This window comes from Lynx rufus, unplaced genomic scaffold (genome assembly GCF_022079265.1).
Source record: "Lynx rufus isolate CCGP_SWC_20201006 ecotype Redwood Valley unplaced genomic scaffold, mLynRuf1.p SCAF_6, whole genome shotgun sequence".
Lineage (NCBI taxonomy): Eukaryota > Metazoa > Chordata > Mammalia > Carnivora > Felidae > Lynx > Lynx rufus.
In genome coordinates, this window is record NW_025814878.1 from 134,412,857 (window position 1) to 134,432,834 (window position 19,978).

The 19,978-nt window shown below is 43.6% G+C and overlaps 1 non-coding gene across 1 annotated transcript; it reads left to right on the plus strand.

Moving 5' to 3' along the window:
* The first annotated feature begins 4,700 nt into the window (after positions 1–4,700).
* TRNAK-UUU (transfer RNA lysine (anticodon UUU)) lies at positions 4,701–4,773 on the plus strand. The gene has a single exon. It is a non-coding gene; the product is annotated as a tRNA-Lys (tRNA).
* Positions 4,774–19,978: the final 15,205 nt, after the last annotated feature.

Here is a 19,978-nt window from a genome sequence, read left to right on the forward strand (position 1 = left end):
CACTCACCCAACTCTCACACCACGAAACAGAGACTCACGCATACAACACATAATCACAACCTTGCAGATGCGGTGCTTTTCCATCAGTGATAGGAACCAGGCTCATAGAGGTTGTCCAGGTCAGTTACCCACGCGATGTACGAAGCCCCAGCCCACGGTCATGGTACCTTGGCCTCCATGTCTCCGACCAGACAGTCATGGCCGCTGTCCGCATTCCTCACACATCACCATCTCAGGTACCCGTGCCCTCCTGCTTACTCTCCTCTGGACACTCCAGCTTGCTTCTGACCAGGATGACGTGTGTCCCTGTTTATCCAGGACAGCCCCCGTTTATACAGTGACTGGGGGCACCCCTTCTCGCAAGTTTCCGGGTTGGACACTAAATGATATGGTCCCCTAATTATGCTCAGCTTAACTGTGAGGCTCCGAAGATGCAGAGATCCCAATGGGAGTCATTTCTAGCGCCCCCCAAAAGGGTGCCTGCAAAGAGTCCACTGGCTCTTCCAAATCAACAGTAAGCTAATAATCTCCGGCTGTTCCCTTTCTAAAGGAACAGCAAAGAAATAGAAGAACGTTAAGGTATCAAGGTTATGGAAAAGGGTCAGAAGGCAGATGAAGTGTAAGAAAATGTAATGGACTATAACACAATAGAGAAATCGGAGGCTTACTTCCTTTGGCTTTCTAATGCTAAGTACATAAGTAGGTGTATTTTGCCATTTAAAATAGGGGCAACCCTGAGAAGCTGCCTGTAAAATGAAGTTCTGTTTCTGATAGCTTATGTTCCTGTTGAATTGCAACTTAAAACATGTCGTTTGGTGCTTATATATTCTCCTGGAACAAAGGGGCTTAAAAGTCTAATAAGCTTTCACTTAAGTGTGGCTGGGGTGAATATGCATGTAGTTTGGGATACCACTAATGGGCATCAGTTCTCCCCCAAAGTGCACATCCTTGCCCCACGGCACACTTATTTACACACTCACCGTGCACAGCAGAAGGTCCAGAAGATCAGTCTAACACTCTCCACGGTCTTCCCATTTGTGTTCTCCTCTCCTGAATAAGATTCTAATTTTCTGAAGCAGGAAAAAAGTTTTGTAGTTTTCTTACTTTTAATTCAATTTTTTCTATGAATAACACATGAATCCATTCTCAATGTAAAATATTCAAGTAACTCTTTGTATTTTCCCCCATGCACCTCAAAAGATCCTGCTCATACTGGGCATAAAATAGGTGTTTAGGAAAACGCTAGTTTGGTAAATAATATATAGTTATTCGGCATGTTTGAAAAAGCTCTGGGTAATGTGTAATTTGAAGGATTTTTTTCTACTATGAACTAATTCATATATACAAAAGACTGTATAAAGCATATCTGTTGAGAGTACACTATACTGATAATGTGTATATTAACTATGCTAATAATATAGATGCTTAAATACTTGTCATCCAGCTTGAGAAACAGGACATTACCAGTCCTTAGAACTTACCTTCTCGGCAAGTTTTACGTAAAATCACATTGAAATTTTGTTGGCTCAATATCTACGTATCATTTTATTGTCAAAATATAGATACAGAAAACCACACAAATGTGTTAGCCTAGTGAATAATTATAAGGTAAAGAAATAGAACCCGGCCAGTCACCCCAAAGTCTCCCCCCACGTACTCTCTCCCAAACACAGCTACCCCCCCAACTCCGAAAGCAACCACGGTCTTAAATTTTATACTAATCATTTTCTTGAGGTTCTTCATTATCCAAGTATAGTCTTACCTATTTTTTTTCATTTGCATACTGCAAAATTAACTTTTGGGGTGTACATGTCATTGAATTTTAACACCTGCATCAACATAGCTACCACCACAATTACAGAACAGAGCCGTTCTGTCACTTCCAAAATCCTCTCATGCTATTCTTCGGAGCCAAACCCTCTCCCATTCCTAACCCCTGTCAACCACTGATCTCTCTCCTTACAGTTTTGCCTTTTCCAGAATGTAATGTAAATGGAACAATATGGCACGTAGCCCTGAGACTGGCTTCTTTCACTCAGCATGATGCATTTGTGATTCAGCCATGTCGTTGGTATCCTTTTATGGTGAATTGTATTCCACTGCAGGGATCTCCAGTTTTGTGATCCCATTCATCCGCTGAAGGACATTCAGGTTGTTGACTCGTTTGAGTGATTATGAAGAATGCTCCCATAAATGTTCACTTACAGGTTTTTGAGAGCACCGATGTTTTCATTTATCTAGGGTAAATACTTGGGGGGGGGGGGACGGCTGGATCGGATTGTAAGGGTGTGCTTTGCTTCATAAGAAACTGTCAAACTCTTTCCTAGAATGATTGGCCATTTTACATTCCCCCCCGGCAATGCATGAAAGTTCTAGTTGTTTTGTTTCCTCACCATTACTCGGAATTGCAAGTTTTATATTTTGCTTTTTGCTTCAGCCGTTCTAACAGACGTGTAATTGTATTTCATCGTGGCTTTAATTTTCATTTCCATGATGAGTAATGGTGTTGAACACGTTTTCATGTACTTATTTGACATCCCTTTATCTTAGAGAAGCATCTAGACAGATCCTGTCTTTAAACTGATTTATCTGTTAAGCTTTGAGAGTTTTTTTTTTTTTTTAATAAATACTGGATCTAAATCCTTTGATGAATATGAGATTTGAAGATATTTTATCCAGGTCGGTGACTTGTTTCTTCATTGTCTGCCATTGTCTTTCAGAGAGCAAAACGTTTTCATTTCTAAATCTCGATGATGCTCACTCTATCTTTTTTCTTTTACGGATTATGTTTTCTGTTGCCATGTCAAAGAACTCTTCCTGATAAGATCATAAAGGTTTTTCTCCTGTTTTCTTCCAAAAGTTTTTAATTAAAAAAAAAATAGACTTAACTATAAAGTCTGAGTGAAATTTTGCATAAAGTGTGAGATATATAGATGCCCAATCGTGTTAGGCCATTTGTTGAAAAGACTATCCTTTCTCTGTCGAATTAGTCTTTGTACCTTTGTGAAAAATAAGTTGACCATATTTGTGTGGGTCTGTTTCTGGATTGCATTTTCTATTCCACTGAACTACATGCATATCCTTATGCAAAAATCACACTATCTTGGTAACTACGAGTGATAAAATTTGGTAATGCGAGTTCTTTGTTATTTTTCAAAATTCTTTTGGCTATGTAGTTCCTCTGATGTTTCATGCAAAGTCTAGAATAAGTTTGTCTATCTGTATAAAAAAAAATCCTGTTGTGATTTTTCTTTTCATTGGGATCACATCGAATCTATAGATCAACTTGAGAAATATTGGCATCTTTACTATATTGAGTCTTCCAATACGTTAACAAAGCATGTCCGGGGCGCCTGGTGGGCTCAGTCGGTAAGCGTCCGACTTCGGCTTAGGTCATGATCTCGAGGTTCGTGAGTTCAAGCCCCGCGTCGGGCTCTGGGCTGACAGCTCGGAGACCGGAGCCTGCTTCGGATTCCTGTGTTTCCCTCTCTCTCTGCTCCTCCCCCCTCGCACTCTGTCTCTCTCTCAAAAATAAATAAACATTAAAAAAAATTAAAAGAAAAAAGCATGTCCATTTATTTGGAAATATTTCCCTTCTGGCCTTGTGATTGATCCCTGAAGGGAGGGGGTTGAGGGCAAGGCACTCTTGTTTGAGCCCTTCACCTATGGAATCTGACAAGTGTCAGAACTGAGTTGAATTGCAGTACACCCAGCTTGTATCCAAGAATTTCTTGGTGGTGTGGGGAATATCTCCCCACCCCAAACACACACACACACACACACTGGAAACAGTACTACAAATGTTTTAATTAGCTATAGTTCTTAAACGCTTGGCACAAAGTAGTCTCCTTAGGTAAAATGCATTGCCTCATTACCCCAGATAGGACTGGTCCTGTTTAGATATAGTTGGAAATTGGAATCGATTATGTCTATATGGATGAAGTGCTGAGCGTTCTGTCTGCCCCATTATATCTCTCTCCCCAGACTGACCCAATGGCTGAAATCTCCTGCCACGACCTTGCCCGAGTACAGCTCAGGTAGCAGGCATGCAGCTGAGGTCCGAACCCGAATCTCTTTCATTCCGATGACAAAATCCTCAGCCTCTGCTCCACTCAGTTGTTTCCACACAGTTTCAGACACACCTCAGAACGGCAGTGTCTTGACGGGACATGTTTTCCCAGGCTATCTTGGAGAAAAACCATATATTCGTTCCAAGCACTTTGCCCTTGGTTCCCGTTGCCAATCTCAATAGTCAGTTCTAGTGGTGCTTGAGTTTGCAACAACATGTAACAACTCTCTTAGCTTGAGCTATATTAAACCTGTAGGAATCAATCCCACGGATGCCAGCAAGCGTTGGCCCGAGTTACCATTTTTGCCTTAGTCCTGTCCCGCTGCTTTGCTCCAACACAAAGAGCCCTCTTGAATGTTTTCCCTGCCAGATTGGCTGGGCTGCAAAGAATGCTACCCAACATTCCGTAGTCAGGCAGCATTGTTTGGTACGACACTCTAGTGTTTGCTTAGAACAAGGGTGGGGACATTTCTCTGTAGAAGGTCACTGACCATGGGAAAGGGTGTTTGGAGACTACTTAAGTGAAAAACAGATAAACATCAACTATAAGCCTCAACCACTTTGCATATAAAAAAATTTTAACAGGAAAACAAGGTAGAAGAAAACAAATAAAAATGGTGAAGTCTAGGTTGCCTGGCTGGCTCAGTTGGTAAAGCATGCAACTTTTGATCTCAGGGTCATGAGTTCAAGCCCCATGTTGGGCGTGGAGTCTACTTAAGAAAAAAAAAAGAAATTAAGTCTCATATCATGGCTCTATTTAAAGGAGAGATTGGCAGACAAGTAGAAGTAAGAAAGAAAATAGTGTTGGAAATTGAAAGAGAGAGAGAGAGAGATGACGATGAATGGAGTAAAACCCAAAGACTTAAGGAGAGCAATTGAATATACACACGTACACACACATATACATATATAGGTCCATGCATTCATACATACACATATGTATTCAATTGAATAATGTGATGGTTAATTTTTTTCTATTATGTGCTGCTTATAAGAAACATTCAAAACATATGGATCCAGAAATCTTGAAAGGATTGAAGGCTTGAAAAAAAGGATTGAAAAAATAGTCTGTAGCATTATTGACTGTATTGGTTTCTATGGTGTATATGAATTTACCACAAACACAAAGGCTTAAAGAATTTCAAGGGTTCTTTAGGTTGGAAGTCCAGGAACAGTGTAGATGGGTCCACCAAGGCTGCATTCAAGATGCTGGCCACGGCTGCCATCTGGAGGCTTGACTAGGGAAGGACCCGCTTCCAAGCTTCCTAGGTGGTTGGCAGAATTTATTTCCTTGCAACTGTAGGATTCATGGCAGCTTGCTCCTTCAAAAGTCAGCAAGAGAGAAAGGCAGATAGACAGACCGAGACAGACTAGAGGGAGTCTGCTGAGAACGTGGAATCTTATATAATATAACAAAACCACAGAGGTGACTTTGTATGTGACTGTCCCCACCAATGCAGGTGGGTATCCTCCCATCGGTTGAGAATAGAACAAAAGATGGAGGAAAGGTGAATTTGTTCTCTCTGCTTGAGCTGAGACATCCGTCTTCTCCTGCCCTTGGACATCGGTGTCCCGGGTTCTCGGGCATTCGAACTCAGACAGGGACTTACACCATTGTCCCCAGATTCTCAGGCTTTCAGACTCAGACTGAATTACACCACCAGCTTCCCTGGTTCTCCAGCCTGCAGATGACAGACTGTGGGAGTTTGGGCCTCCACAACTGCATGAGCCAATTCCTAGAAAAAAATCTCCCTCTCTCTCTCTCTGTCTGTCTCTCTCTCTCTCACTCTCCATATATATATATATATATATATATATATGGTTCTACTGGTTCTGCTTCTCTGGAGAACCCTGACTAATATAAATACATATATTCAATTGTATATGTTCAATGCATATATTCAAATACATACTCAATTGATTAGAATATTCAATACGTATATACATACATATGTATACACATATGTATGTATATATGGTTGTACATATGTATATATGTGTGCGTGTAGATAGATAGATGGCGGCAGGGGGAGATGTCAAAGTAGCCATGCCTGTTACTCTGGCCCACTTTGCTTTCTCTGTCTTTCCCCTTGCCAGGTCCTTCAGCTGTCTGCAGCCCTACAGACTCCTTTTGGCCCGGTTCCTGAGTCAGTTGTGAGAGGGAAGACAGGATATGCACACCCTCTGTGCTACCAATTGGTGGCTGTTGGGATTGAATCTCAGGACCCAGACACGGGTTCCAATTGCCCAGCCTCATCCACTTGACAACCCTGGTGACTCAACAAGTGTCTGTGACCCCCCAGGAAACCTGGAAGCTCAGGGCGGGGGCAGGGCGTGCGGGGGGAGGAGAGGCACCTGTTCTGGGTCTCCACGGCATTCCTGAGCTGAGGCTGTCGTCCCCACCCAGTTACTGTTGACAACATTATTCGACCATGGCCGGAGCATATTCCTGTAGGTAGAGTGGGTTTGCTACATGAGGCAGAGTTAATCATAGGATGGGAGAAGAGGACTCAGCGTCGGGTCTTAAATTGGAGTGAGGGAAAGTGCCCTCCTCCCTGAAGCCTGGAGTCGTTTGGGCCCGAGCTCCAAGATCCCGAGCAGGTTGGAGCTCTTCTTGTGGGCAGCTGGCAAGGCACCTGGGGGATGGCTCAGGACCTGTGCTATGTTGCTAAGTTTCGGCCTGAATTATGCTTCCCTTCCGTGAGTTCTGAACCTCCAACAAACTCTAATTAAGGCAAAGGTTGGTGTCAGCCCTGTGGTGGGGAATTAGGGGAAAGGACCTATTCCAAGTCGGTGCCAAGACAGACAAGGGAAAGCAAGGCGCTCTCCTTCAAGGTCAAAGTGGCCTGAGACTCTCTGTAGGAGCAGAGGGGAGCTGGCCCACATGGCGAGCATTCTCCCAGGCAGCGTGGGGGACAGCAACTGTTCGGGCTGCCAAGAGGAGGGTGCTGGGGGGTAGGAACTGAGGGGCCTGCACTTACTCCTGGGAAGGGCCGGTGAACATTTTGAAAGGGATGATTTAAATAATACAAGGTAGGATGCCAACGTAGCTGGGTTACTCACCATCATAACGTCAACCACTGTTTGTTGAGTCTAAAATGCTCTCCATAAATGATCCCGCGTAATCATCTGAGGACCACAGAGGGTTAGTATCTCTATTGCTGTTTTGCATACGAGGAAGGCTTCACTAAAGCCCAGAGACAGCAAATGGCACTGGAGGCTTTGATCCAGGTCTGTGACTCTAAAGTCAGGACGCTGTCCACCACCTCACCCTACTCCCTCCTGCGGCTGGCAATTTAGGAAGTCTGGAGAGGACAGTAACAGTTGCAAAGGGTACACGCTAGGCTCAAGTGCCGTTCCCCATACTGTGGCTTTTAAAGAAGTTGCTGATGGTCATGATGGTCTATCATTTATGATTCCTTTGCGCTTGGGTAACCATAGGGTAAGTGAAAAAAAATAGTCTCTTGCTCTTTGTCTTGTGCATAGGACTAAATTTAAGCTGAAGAATGGGTTTGGCTCCAAGTCCAAAGTTCCCCCTATCTGGATCCAAACTCATTTCCTCTCTTAATTCCATTTGTAGACACTTGGCCTCACCGTAACCTGAACAACTCTCGCGTTGCTGTATTTTATCCCTTTAACTTGCCGTCCTCCGGATCGTGATCGTGGCCCTTCCACGATCTCTGCTCAAAGTGAATGATCAGTTACTAAAAGAAATTAATATGCCACAGAGGCTTCCTTTGACCACAAACAACACACTATGGTCACAGTTCAGTTACGAGGAAGCTTCTAATTCAGATCCATGATATTTAAGCAGTCTTTAAAAGTTGGAACTCGGAGAGCTTATCTTTGGAGGAGAAAACCTAACACAAAAATATAGGTTTTAAAGTATACACATGAGATTCAATATGTACCACTATTTTCCTTTCATTTTACATTTCTGAGCATTTGTGTCAGTTTGACTTGCAATGATTTCATGAGATTCTCGCAGAGAGATATACCACTTTACAGCGCTTATATCTACAGCAAAGGTAAGGGTATTTAACTGCATTAAAATTGTGACAATATTTTACATGTATTAAGCAGATTGAGAGCAGGAGGAAAAGTACTCCAAGAGCTTGGATTGTAGCCCTATGCTCCACACATGAAGCAGAGTAGAATCTGGTCATCTGTCCTTGTACCACGGGGTTTTTCAAGGTATAAATTCATAGAGTATCTGTGTGGCTCGAATCTCTCATATGTCTTGCCCTCTTGTGTTGTGATTCTCTCACACTTAAATGGAAAAAAAAAAAATCAAGTCAAACTAAAATCATCCAGGTCCTCGTTATGAGAAGAGTTATTGGTGCTTCATCTGGATGTTATATGGAGTGATAAAAATATCCTGTGGGAGGTCGATGCTCACCACAGGTGATTTGGATGCAGACTAACATAAAAATGGCCCTTATGCCACAGGAACAGACTTAGAAATAGTTTACTAAACTAGTGTATAGGAACTTTCCACCTGAAATTACATTCCCATGGAGAAGGTCTCCCTGGTTACAGTTTTGATTGGTTGGTTGGTTTATATCTGCTCTGTCCTAAAAAGAATTTTAGACAGCTGATCACCAGGGCCAGTCTGATATGGTGTCACATGTATTATTAATAAAAATCTTTCCAGCGTCCACTCTGATGGCTGGAGGATGGGGATAAGGTAAGCATTTTAGAGTTTTCGTAGCATACCATTAAGATATCACCAAAACCTCACTCTGACCGTAGCTGTCACATCTCATATTTGAACCCATGATATATGGATTTTGAAATACAGATGCTACTGTTTTTACTTAAGTGGCTAGAACTTTTTCATGTTCACAAGTAATGCAAAGCAAAATGATAAAGCCTGATGTTAGCTTGAAAATGGAAAAATATTGATGGAGGCATTCTAAGTGATTTTGTCCCTTGGGTTGATTCATCCCCGGGGAGCGTGAGTATGCACGAAAATAAGGAAACTTATTTACCCAGTTCGTCAAAGCCAGACAGTGGTGACTTCCTTACATTTGCATTTGCTTTTGTGATCAGCAGCTTCCATTGATTAGTCACATACTCCATCCCAGGCCCTGTAATAGGCAGGGGCTTTACAGACATTTTCCCCTTTATTTTCAAAAAATTTTTTAATGTTTATTTATTTTGGAAGGACAGAGAGACTCAGAGGGAGAGGGGCAGAGAGAGAGGGAGACACAGAATCCAAAGCAGGCTCCAGGCTCTGAGCTGTCAGCACAGAGCCTGACACAGAGCTCGAACTCACAGACTGCGAGATCATGACCTGAGCCAAAGTCGAATGCTTAACTGAGCCGCCCAGACGTCCCATACATTTGCCCTTTATGGTGATCCTATTATTATCTCCAACTTACAGCAGCGGGGGGGCCCTATTCAAGGTGGCTCAACAATGTCAGGCTTCAAAACCAGGTCAGCATGGCTCCAGACCTTTCCTTTTACCACGATTCCACATTCCATCTGATGCTAAGATAACACAGTCAGCATCGTGAACTCCTTGTCTGCTTTCAAGATGGCTCAGAGAAGCCAGCTAGGTTTCCTCTCACCCACACCGCAGCTAATTTAGACCTCCATTTGGGGAGATGCCGGGGTAACTGCAACCCTCTATACTCCGCTGGTTTTCATTTGAATTGTCAAATATTTTGAGCCTCTTAGATGAAGTGGCTAGATCACAGACCTCTTATGGTGCAGGATGTAGTTGGCAAACACTTCTTTTGTAGTTGTCATACATTAACCGAATTTGCAGGATTAAGATCGAAGGAGTTGGCACTTGGAATATTCGATGGAAAGGAGACGTCAGAACAAGGACCAGAACAACAGCACCGAGAGCTTCTGCCTCTTGCCACAGTCCACCCCTTTGCCTCACCAATGTTTTTATATGCCCACAGTACACATTCCCCCCATGTCCGTGAAGGTGACCCCAGAGTCTTGTCAAATTATGGCAACAAGCTCAAAGCTCAGTTTCTGGAGTAAAAAACCTTAGGTCTGCCCATCCAGAAACAATGAAGAGAGGTGTGTTGGGGCAGCCATAAAGTTCCCTGGGAACATAGAACCGTAGAAAAAGAAGAGAAGTGTGTTAGCAAATGTACACGGTTTCAGGAGGCCAAAGAGAGAGAGAAGAGAGGAAAGAGCGAGTGAAGAAAGGCGAGGCTTACAGCAAAATATGCTGCTGGGTCTCTTCAAGAGCCATGGACTCTCCTCAGGAGGATTGCCACATCCGTCTGCCCATCGACAGGCAACTTTGGGAAAAGGGGGCATTTTTGTTCCAGAACATGTAGTTTGATATATTAACTCAGAAAAGTTAATTCTTTACTCTGCACGTTATGCTCTTGGACCCCTTCTTTCTATGAAATGAGAATCTCCTTTACGTTAAAGGGTGAATTACTGTACAAGTTCTATTGTTCCCTAACTGAAAGATGCTTTCTTTCGTTTGGGTGTCCATCCTGCCTCTTCAAGGCTCAGATGCCGAAGCCATTTGAGTTGGTATTCAGCTTTAATAGTACCCAAGATTCATTTTAACCAGGCATGGCAAGACACAGACGTGGACACGATTGCCACGAAGGGAGATGTTCCTATTAAACTCACAGTCCTACAGAGAGCACAGCTTGCCACGTAGGGCCACAGAGGGAAGCGCCAAGGCCAGGTGAGCAGGAAGGGGGACGATGGGCAAGAGTCTTTATTGTGGTTTTCCAAGAAAGGAATGTCTAGGCGAGGTAAGCAGGCTAAGCAGGTGTGGGATTGGCTGGTTTGAATAATTTTCGCAGGTTCTGGGGCATGGGGGTGTCTGTGGTTGTCTCGTAGATCTATCTGGCCCTGGGTTGATTAGGGCAGGTGTATGGTGACCCAGAGCATGAGGGTGGAGGAGTTATGGGCTCTGGATTGGCTGATTTGTGCCTCCGGATGTTTACTGTCTCTAGGAATTAGGTAAACTTGGGAGGGTCAGTCCCTCTCAGGTCAGCAAGGCCCCAGATGTCAGAGCATCAAGAATACAGAAAATAAAGGGTTCCTGAGCGGCTCGGTCGGTTAAGAGTCTGACTCTTGACTTCAGCTCACGTCATGATCTCACAGTCCGTGAGTTCAAGCCCCACATCGGGCTCCATGCTGACAGCATATAGAGCCTGCTTGGGACTCTCTTTCTCTTCCTCTCTCTGCCCCTCCCCCATGCTCTCTAAATTAATTAATCAATTATTAAACTTAAAAAAAAGAATACAGAAAATAAGAAACCAGGGTCCACACATATCCAAACAGATACAGTAATTTCCAAAATTTGAGTTAAAAATTTTTTCTAATGTTTATTTATTTTTGAAGGAGACACCGACAGTGTGAGTGGGGGAGGGGCAGAGAGAGAGGGAGACACAGAATCCGAAGCAGGTTCCAGGCTCCGAGCTGTCAGCACAGAGCCCAATGCAGGGCTCGAACTCACAAACTGCGAGACCATGACCTGGGCTGAAGTCAGTCACTTAACTGAGCCACTCAAGTGCCCCTCCAGAATTTGAGTTTTAAAAGGGACACGAAAACTTTATACGTAAAAAAGAATGATTGTTTGTCGTACTATTTCAAAGAAGTAAAAGAGACCATTCTGTTTTATCCAAAATTATCCGTTCACATTTCCTCCAATCATTCCATATAGACAGCCATACATTCTGCCTATGCTTGAGCCTTTGGCAAACCGAAAGAAAGAAAATCAAACATACGGTGGCTTAACCAAATGTCATTTTATGTCCTTTTAGATCACCTATTGCAGACGTAGGAGTCCAAAGCCCAAAGGAAGCTCCACGGTGATACCTTTCTTCTCAAGCATCTTTAAAACATGACTTCCGGGGCGCCTGGGTGGCTCAGTCGGTTAAGCATCTGACTTCGGCTCAGGTCATGATCTCGTGGTTCATGAGTTCAAGCCCCGCGTCAGGCATCTGTGCTGATGGCTCAGAGCCTGGAGCCTGTTTCGGATTCTGTGTCTCCCTCTCTCTCTGACCCTCCCCCGTTCATACTCTGTCTCTCTCTGTCTCAAAAATAAATAAATGTTAAAAAAAAAAAAAAAACATGACTTCCAGGGACGCCTGGTGGCTCAGTTGGTTAAGCATCTATCTGGCTCTTGATTTCAGCTCAGGTCATGACCTCACAGTTCGCTCGATCAAGCCCCACACCTGGCTCTGCGCTGACCGTGTGGAACCTGCTTGGGATTCTCTCTCTGCATCTCCCCTGCTTGTGCTCTCCCTCTCTCTCTCTCAAAATAAATAAATAAACACTCAAAAAATAAAAAATAAAACATACATAGTGTTTGCACTCCAAGCCAAAAGAAAGGAAAAGGTATCTGCATTCTGAGCCTTTCTCCTTTAAAAAAATTTTTTAATGTTTATTTATTTTTGAGAGAGAGAGAGACAGATAGAGCATGAGTGAGGGAGGGGCAGAGAGAGAGGGAGACACAGAATCCGAAGCAGGCTCCAGGCTCTGAGCTGTCAGCACAGAGCCCAACACAGGGCTCGAACCCACGAACCGCAAGATCATGACCTGAGCCAAAGTCTATCACTTAACCGACTGAGCCACCCAGGTGCCCCCTGAGCTTTTCTCTTTTTGGATTAACAGATTAACTTTATAAAACCTAGATTTTTATGTATATTGTCAGAAAAATAGCTGCTGCATAGATAAGATCCTTATGAATATGATGGGCACAGATTGGATTTGTCCTTCAAATGTAGGATTCTACATGTAATTCTAATGGCTGGTAAAATATCAGTGATATAGTAGAACAAAGATGCCCCCCTCCCCAGGCCAAGTTCACCTCTCACGTCCTAGAATTGGTCTCAGCTGCTTTAAGATGCAGAACCAAATGATAATAATAGCGACAATAATTGTAACAATGATAGAAACTAACCCATGTTGAACACTTACGAGGGGTCAGGCAACGTTCTAAGTGCTGTGTGTGTATGACCCAGTTTAATCCTCACAGCGACCTCGAGAGGGAGGGGGGGTACTATTTTTATCTTTTGTTGTGTCATGGTCAAGTCTTGGTAAACTGAGCTGGGCTCAGAGCTTCTTTCGCCAAAGATTTGCTTTGAGGGAAGGAGATGAGGCGATGGACGCTGTGGAAATTGAGGAGGTGTGGGGGAGAGGTGGGGATTGATGGAGCAAGGACGGCTGATGGGGAAGATCCACACGGGTGCCTCCCTCCTCTCCTCCATCCTTCGGGCCCCCCGTTTGTTACCTCTAACACACAGGCTCAGTGGTAGCCATCAATACCATTTGTGAAACCGGGGCTAGAAGCTACAAAAAAAGAAGAAAAAAAAATGAGTTTGGGAGCTGATAGCTTCCTTAAATAGCAAGGTAGAGATATCACTGTGAGGTGTGTGGACGGGGGCACAACGTTCCACAGAAATTCCAGGTGACCTTGATGGTATGTGAATTGCATCTCAATAAGCAGTTATTAACAGACAAGGATTAAGGCAAAAAAGTAAGTCTGGCTAGGTCTCTAAAATAAAAAACTTGACATGAATACAGAGCCCACGATATGGATCAGATAGTGGTCCAAAAAAATCCAGAAAAAAAAAAAAGAAAAAAGCATGGGGAAGTGGTTCATAACTAGAGAAGGAATAGTGCAATTCTGGCCCAGTTGGGGTTTTGGCTGCTCCTACTTCAGACTTACCACGGGATGTAATCTCTAGTCCATAACCCAACACATTAATAATCCTACCCCTATCCTTGAATTGCTAGTTGACCGTTGGAAGCATCAGTGTGGTTACTCATTCACTCATTAAATATTTGGGGAGTAAGATGCTGAGTTCCTGATCTCTGTTGAGGAACTCTGCCTCCAATGATAAAGTCTGGTGGGCTCCCTGGAGGAGTAGGGTGGAGACGGTGGACTGCTGTCGCAAAGAGGCCCGACTTCCTGAAAGAAGTGGGGGCAGGGCATTGATGACTGACCCACTCTAGGAAGCCTCCCACAGGTCTATCATCTGGAAGGAGAAAGTCTAGAATTGCTTGAGACTGTAGGAGGCATAGATTGGTTACAAAGGGAAGTTGATACTATGCCAAGGTTGGGAATTACTAGCAGCGTTAACAGGTTCAGAGCACCCTGAGGAAGTGGACACGGGGCATGTTGGACACAGATGTGGACTAATGTCATCTATGACACAAACATCACCAACAAACAATGCACGGGTCTTCGATTAGCATTACATTTTCTCCAGTACGAAGCTACTTTGGTGATACGCCGTTAGGTTATGTTGTTAGGAAGACGGAGGAGTCCTTAGATGCAGAGAGCAGAGCTGCCAGAGGTAAGAGGAAGGGTAGATAATCACCAGTGACACTTACTGAACACTTGCTATGCCCCAGGCACTGTGCTAAGGGCTGGAAATGGGTTAATCCTTTCAATCCTCAAGACGACCCTGTAAGGGAAATAGTATCACCTGTTTACAGAGGAAGCAAATGAAACCTAAAGGGGAAGAAAACACTTGCTCCGAGGCAGGTAGCAGTGGAGACACGATCTGAAACCAGTGTCAAACACCTGAAATTTCATTCTTGCACCCCACAGTCCATGACCTCAGGACAATGTGAAGACCAGAGGTTGCTAAATATAGAAATCATCTGTTCTAAAAATGTGACATTCATGTGGGAAGGGAAAGTTGAAGTGAGAGTCAACAAGGCAAAAATGAGTTATGAAAAAGGGAAGTTGACATGAATATATAATGGGCTTCAGTTCACCGTGACCTAGGTGAAAATGGAAATTTACAAGTAAATTTGACTTACGTTGCAAAACAAGTATAAATTGTCAGATGAAGTAAAAGCAAAGCACTGTGTACCACGAAACACTGTAATTAGCCAAATAAACCGAGTACATTCCATAAGAATTAAGGCACTTATGAATCATTGGCAGGCATGAGTAGGTAAGGGTTTGTGTTGCTGGACAAATCAGAAGTTAGGAAAGAAAACATGCTAATACATTGCTCGCAGGCATATCCAGTTCCAACTACATTGAATGTTCATTAGGTTGATACTATAATTCTGGAATATAATCGTGCAAACTTTTTTTTAAGATTTAGCTTCCCTTTTATTGAGCCAGGGTGATGTAGAGCAATAATGTATTTTTTCAGCATGGAACACCAAAACTTTCTTGGGAGGAAAAAGCAGGTTTCCATTGGCCACAGATGAGCAATAATTATGTGGACCGGGAGTGATCAAAGAACAGACCTGCCTGGTCTGTGGGGAGCTGTGTGTCTCTTGGTGGGGTCACTGTTAACTTCCATACTAAAACTTACTAGGGTCCAAAGAGGTCGAAGCCAATCACGTTCAATTGGTAGCACGTCCTAGGAAAAGCCACCTAGCTCCTGGCACACAGGCGCTCCTCTCATCCCGGAGACGAGTATGGATTCCTGGGTTTTCTTCCATCCATTACTTTCCATACCCCGAGCACCTGTTTCTTGGAACGCAACGTCAGGTGTTTCATGTGAGGATTGAAAGCGAACCCTCCAGGTATAGTCCCTGGCCTTAGTAAGCTTTCAGTCCCTTTGCTGAAACATAACTACTGGGCATGAAACAAAACAACAAAGACAAAGTGTATAATTGAGCAATGAGCATGTTATAGGCTTTAGGAAAAGGAGAAATTAATGTAGACTGCCATCATTTAGTGTAGAGTGTGATGGGAAAGCTGGCACCGAGAAGCATTTTAGATACGTGTGGGCTAACGTGTATCCATCAGTTCATATTGTATCTTTTACTGCCTTGGTTTTCACTGTCGAGAAAATGGAGGTAACATTTGTCCTGTCTTATAGTAAGAAGGGATCATTGCCAAGGTGCCAGGATGCAGAGATATCTGAAGGAAGGACAACATCAACTTAACCAAAAAGAGAAGGCAAGACAGTCAGAAATCGGCGTCAAAACGTGAACAATTGTACCCTTTGATGTACCTAGACTTGCCCAATACTGAACGGCACAATGGCACAATATTGAATGTTTCCTGTGTGGGACTCCTCTAGCATTGTCTCGGCCAGAATGTAGCATGTGTATCTCTTTCCCCACATTTCTTATTATTTGGCAAACTTTGGAGTCTTCAACAAGAGCAAGTTCTATAGTGCCAGGAGCTATTTCAAGAGCTTTAGAGACATATCAATACACTTAATCCCCTTGAAACAATTCTATGTGGTAAGTGCTACTATTGTTGCCCTGTTTTACTGATAAAGAAGCTGAAACATAGAGAAACAGCTTGCCTATGTGCCAGTGAAGGGAAGCTGTGAATCTGATTCAAGATAGTCTAACTGGAGCCCATGCACTTAATGTCCAAGCTCTAAGGCAACGCCCCAGGACGCCATTGCGAGGCCGGTTGGTATTGCCACAGGAAGAACCAGCAGAAAGCTCTCCTAGACAGAAGGGCTGTGAGAAATACTGTGCAGGGTAGTTCTTCTTTATCCAAGTAGCAGGTATTAATACTATAAGCGCTCTGGGGGCAGACATTCTGGAGAACACTGGGGAAGTAATCGGAGAGGCATGGCTCCTGCCCGCAGGGATCTCACAGTCATATGTGATCAATGGCAATATAGCAAGTGTGACTGGAGAGGGTACTAGGTGCCACCAGGGCACGGCGGGGAAGAGCCTGACGATTTAAGAAGGTTTCAGGGAGGAGGTACCATGGCTGACTTGTGCAAGAAGGATCAGAGTCTGCCAGATAGAAGAGGAGAAGGAAGAGGGCACAGCTGCACAAAAGTATGGAAGTATGAGAGAGCATATTGAATCCATGCAATTATAAGATGGTAATATTCTCTGGCTCCCCGTTTTCTTCCCCCCAGCTTAAACAGCACACATTTGTTATCATATGGTTTTATGGGGCAGGAGCATACGCACTATTTAATTGGGTTCTCTGCTTCAGGGTCTCTGACGAGACTGCCGTCAGAGATGTTGGCCGGCGGGGGGGGGGGGGTGGGGGGGGGTGGGGGTCTGACTTTAAGGCTCGACCGGAGAAGGATCCACTCCTAGGCTCATGAGATTGTTGGCAGAATGAAATTCCTTGCAGGCTGGCAGACTGAGGGTCTCGGTTTCTTGCTGACAGCTGGCCAAAGGCCATCCCTTGCCCTGTGGGTCTCTCCAACACAGCAGCCTGCAACGGAGAGGGTGTGCTAGCAACTTGGAAGTTAAGTTATGTGGTTTAATACAGAAGTGACACACATCCTCTTGATGGATCCCATTGACTAGGCCAGCCCACACTCAAGACAAGAGTACACGAAGACATGTATACTAGAAGGAGGGGACTGGGGGGCAGGGGCATCTTAGAGTCTATGTGCCACAGACAGACAGTTCCATGTATGATCTAAGATGGCATTTGGAGAGTCGTACTCATTACCACCATTTTCCTTTCATTCCCGCTTAGGAGAGCCAGAAACAGGCCAGTGGTAAGTGGTGGGGAAGGCAGGACTTCAGACACTTTCAGCCCATATGCCTGCATGGTAAAATAACCCCCCAGTGAAAAATCATGATGGAAAATTCTGGCTGTATCTGTAACATTCTCCTGATTTGCTTTTCTTTCCCCATCTTCTCAGTCACTGCAGGGAATTGGTGCACCTCCCCCGTACCCACGAAACCAAGCCCCTTCCCGGGATGACAATGGCACCAGATCCCAGTCCCTTATTTCCTGTCAATGGCAAATTTCTCCCTAATCTGATTACTACTATATCATTAGACTCCATTATCATATTATCCTTTTTAGCATATAGATAGAATTTGGAGTTTTCCTAAATGCTTAAGATAATTTTACCCCCTTAAACACTATTCAAATGCTTTTTCTTTTAATGCATGGTACTCAATACTGGAGAGATTTATTCACCTCTGGCTCTTTTCAAAGGACATAGCATTAAGGAGATAACAGGTTTTGACAAGTTATTAAGGAAGGGTTAAGTCCACCAATTTCATTGTAATTCCTGGCACAAAGTTTGAGGTAATATATTTATTTTGTTCCACGAGCTTTGTCATATAATCTCCCACCAGCCACCACCACCCGAGGACCTTACTATGTAACAGCCTCGGCAACAATGCTCGGCTTGTGAGTTGCCTGAAAGAGATCAGAGAGTATCTTAGAAACAAAGTAGAATTTGTCTCTCTCTGATCACGATAACCAGAAATGGAAAAGAACACCGAACCAAAAATAGCAGCACCATTTACTCTGACAGAATAGGAAACTAGCAGCTTCTGCTTGTGAGTTTTAGGATCTCGAGCAAGCAACACCTCTGTGACTCCTTTTACTCATCTGTCAAACAGCAAGGACGATATAGATGCAAATGTATTTCCCTAAACAGAGTCCAGAATTAGTACAATTTGGAACCCAATTTGTACAGCTCTGAATTCTACCCAAAGAAAGACCCAAAATAGTCAGGTAGTCCACCAGCCAAGTGACAGGCAGAGATTGACATGGGTTTTAATACCATTCTGTTTACAGCCGGAATCCTGGAGCCACATTCACAATTGTCCATTAAATAAAAGAAATACAAGATTATTGTATGCATCATCTAGAATGCAGTCTCAGAGAAGATTCTAATGCAGACATGAGCAACCTTAAAGAACAATCTTTAGATGTTGTGTGGCAAGGTAGAAAAATCACACGCTTCTGAGTCCAAAAATATGGTTCCTAATCTCTGCTTGGCTTCTGTGCGACTTCCTTAATCACTACAGCCTAAGTCATTAGTTCTCAAACTTTGACCCAGGTACCCCATCTGCAAAAGGGAGCAAACAAGTCGCTTGCCCAGGAATTTGAGGGAGAGCCATCTCTTACAATCATAACATCCCATTGAAAACATTCTGGAGGCACCCTAGTAGCTCCGTCTGTTTAGTGTCTGACTTCGGCTCAGGTCATGATCTCATGGCTTGTGAGTTCAAGCCCCGCGTCAGGCTCTGCGCTGACAGCTCAGAGCCTGGAGCCTGGAGCCTGCCTTAGATTCTGCGTCTCCCTCTCTCTTTCTGTCCATCTCCTGCTTGTGCTCTGACTCAATCTCTCTCTCTCTTAAAAATAAATAAACATTAAAAAATTTTTTAAACATTTTGATTAACTGTTAAAATCTATTTGAACTTTGTGTTCTAATAATCACATTATAGGTTACACATATAAATCACATTATATGTGTTCTTGGATGTTAAACAAAAATATTCTAAATGAATTATTATCATGTAAAATTTACCTTCCAGAAAGTATACCGTGCTCATCCTTCAACCTTGAGTAGCCATTGGCACGTTACCATATATCTCAGGGTCGGTATGAGGGAGTACACACTCCCTGATTTTAATTCTGGTCAAAGTGACTATATAAATGACAGAATTGATATCACTATAAATTCATGATCCTCATCTTTAAGTGGACACTCGTCTCCGCCAAGTGTACAATGACAAATCCATCACGGCCCCACTCTCGAGCTCTGACCACCCCCCACCCAACCATCCTTCTGAACAAATGATCCTTTCTCACTCAAAAGAAGGAAAGTGAACCCATCAGAAAGGAACTTCCTCATAGTTTCTCTATGCAACTCACCCAGCTACTTGTATCTATCTCAGTCCCTCCTTCCTCCTTCTTGTCATCATATACAAAGTGTTTGTCCTCCTGTTGAAATGGTATGGACCCTACTTCCTCTTGCCTTCTCAAGGACCATACTCAAGGTTATCATCTCCCTAATCTTCTGCATCCTTGACCTCCCCATCTTGAATGGGTTCTTCCATACTGCAGGGAAGGAAACATTCTTCTCTACCCTTCAAGATCTTTCAGTTGGACTAAGAATATGATTTACATAAGACAGGTTCACAGTAGAATAAAACACATTTTTATTACATACATAGGGAGGCCTAGTATTGAAATTGAGACCCAAGGAAATGACCAGAGAAGGCAGGAAGTTGTCATACCTTTTAGACAAAGACATC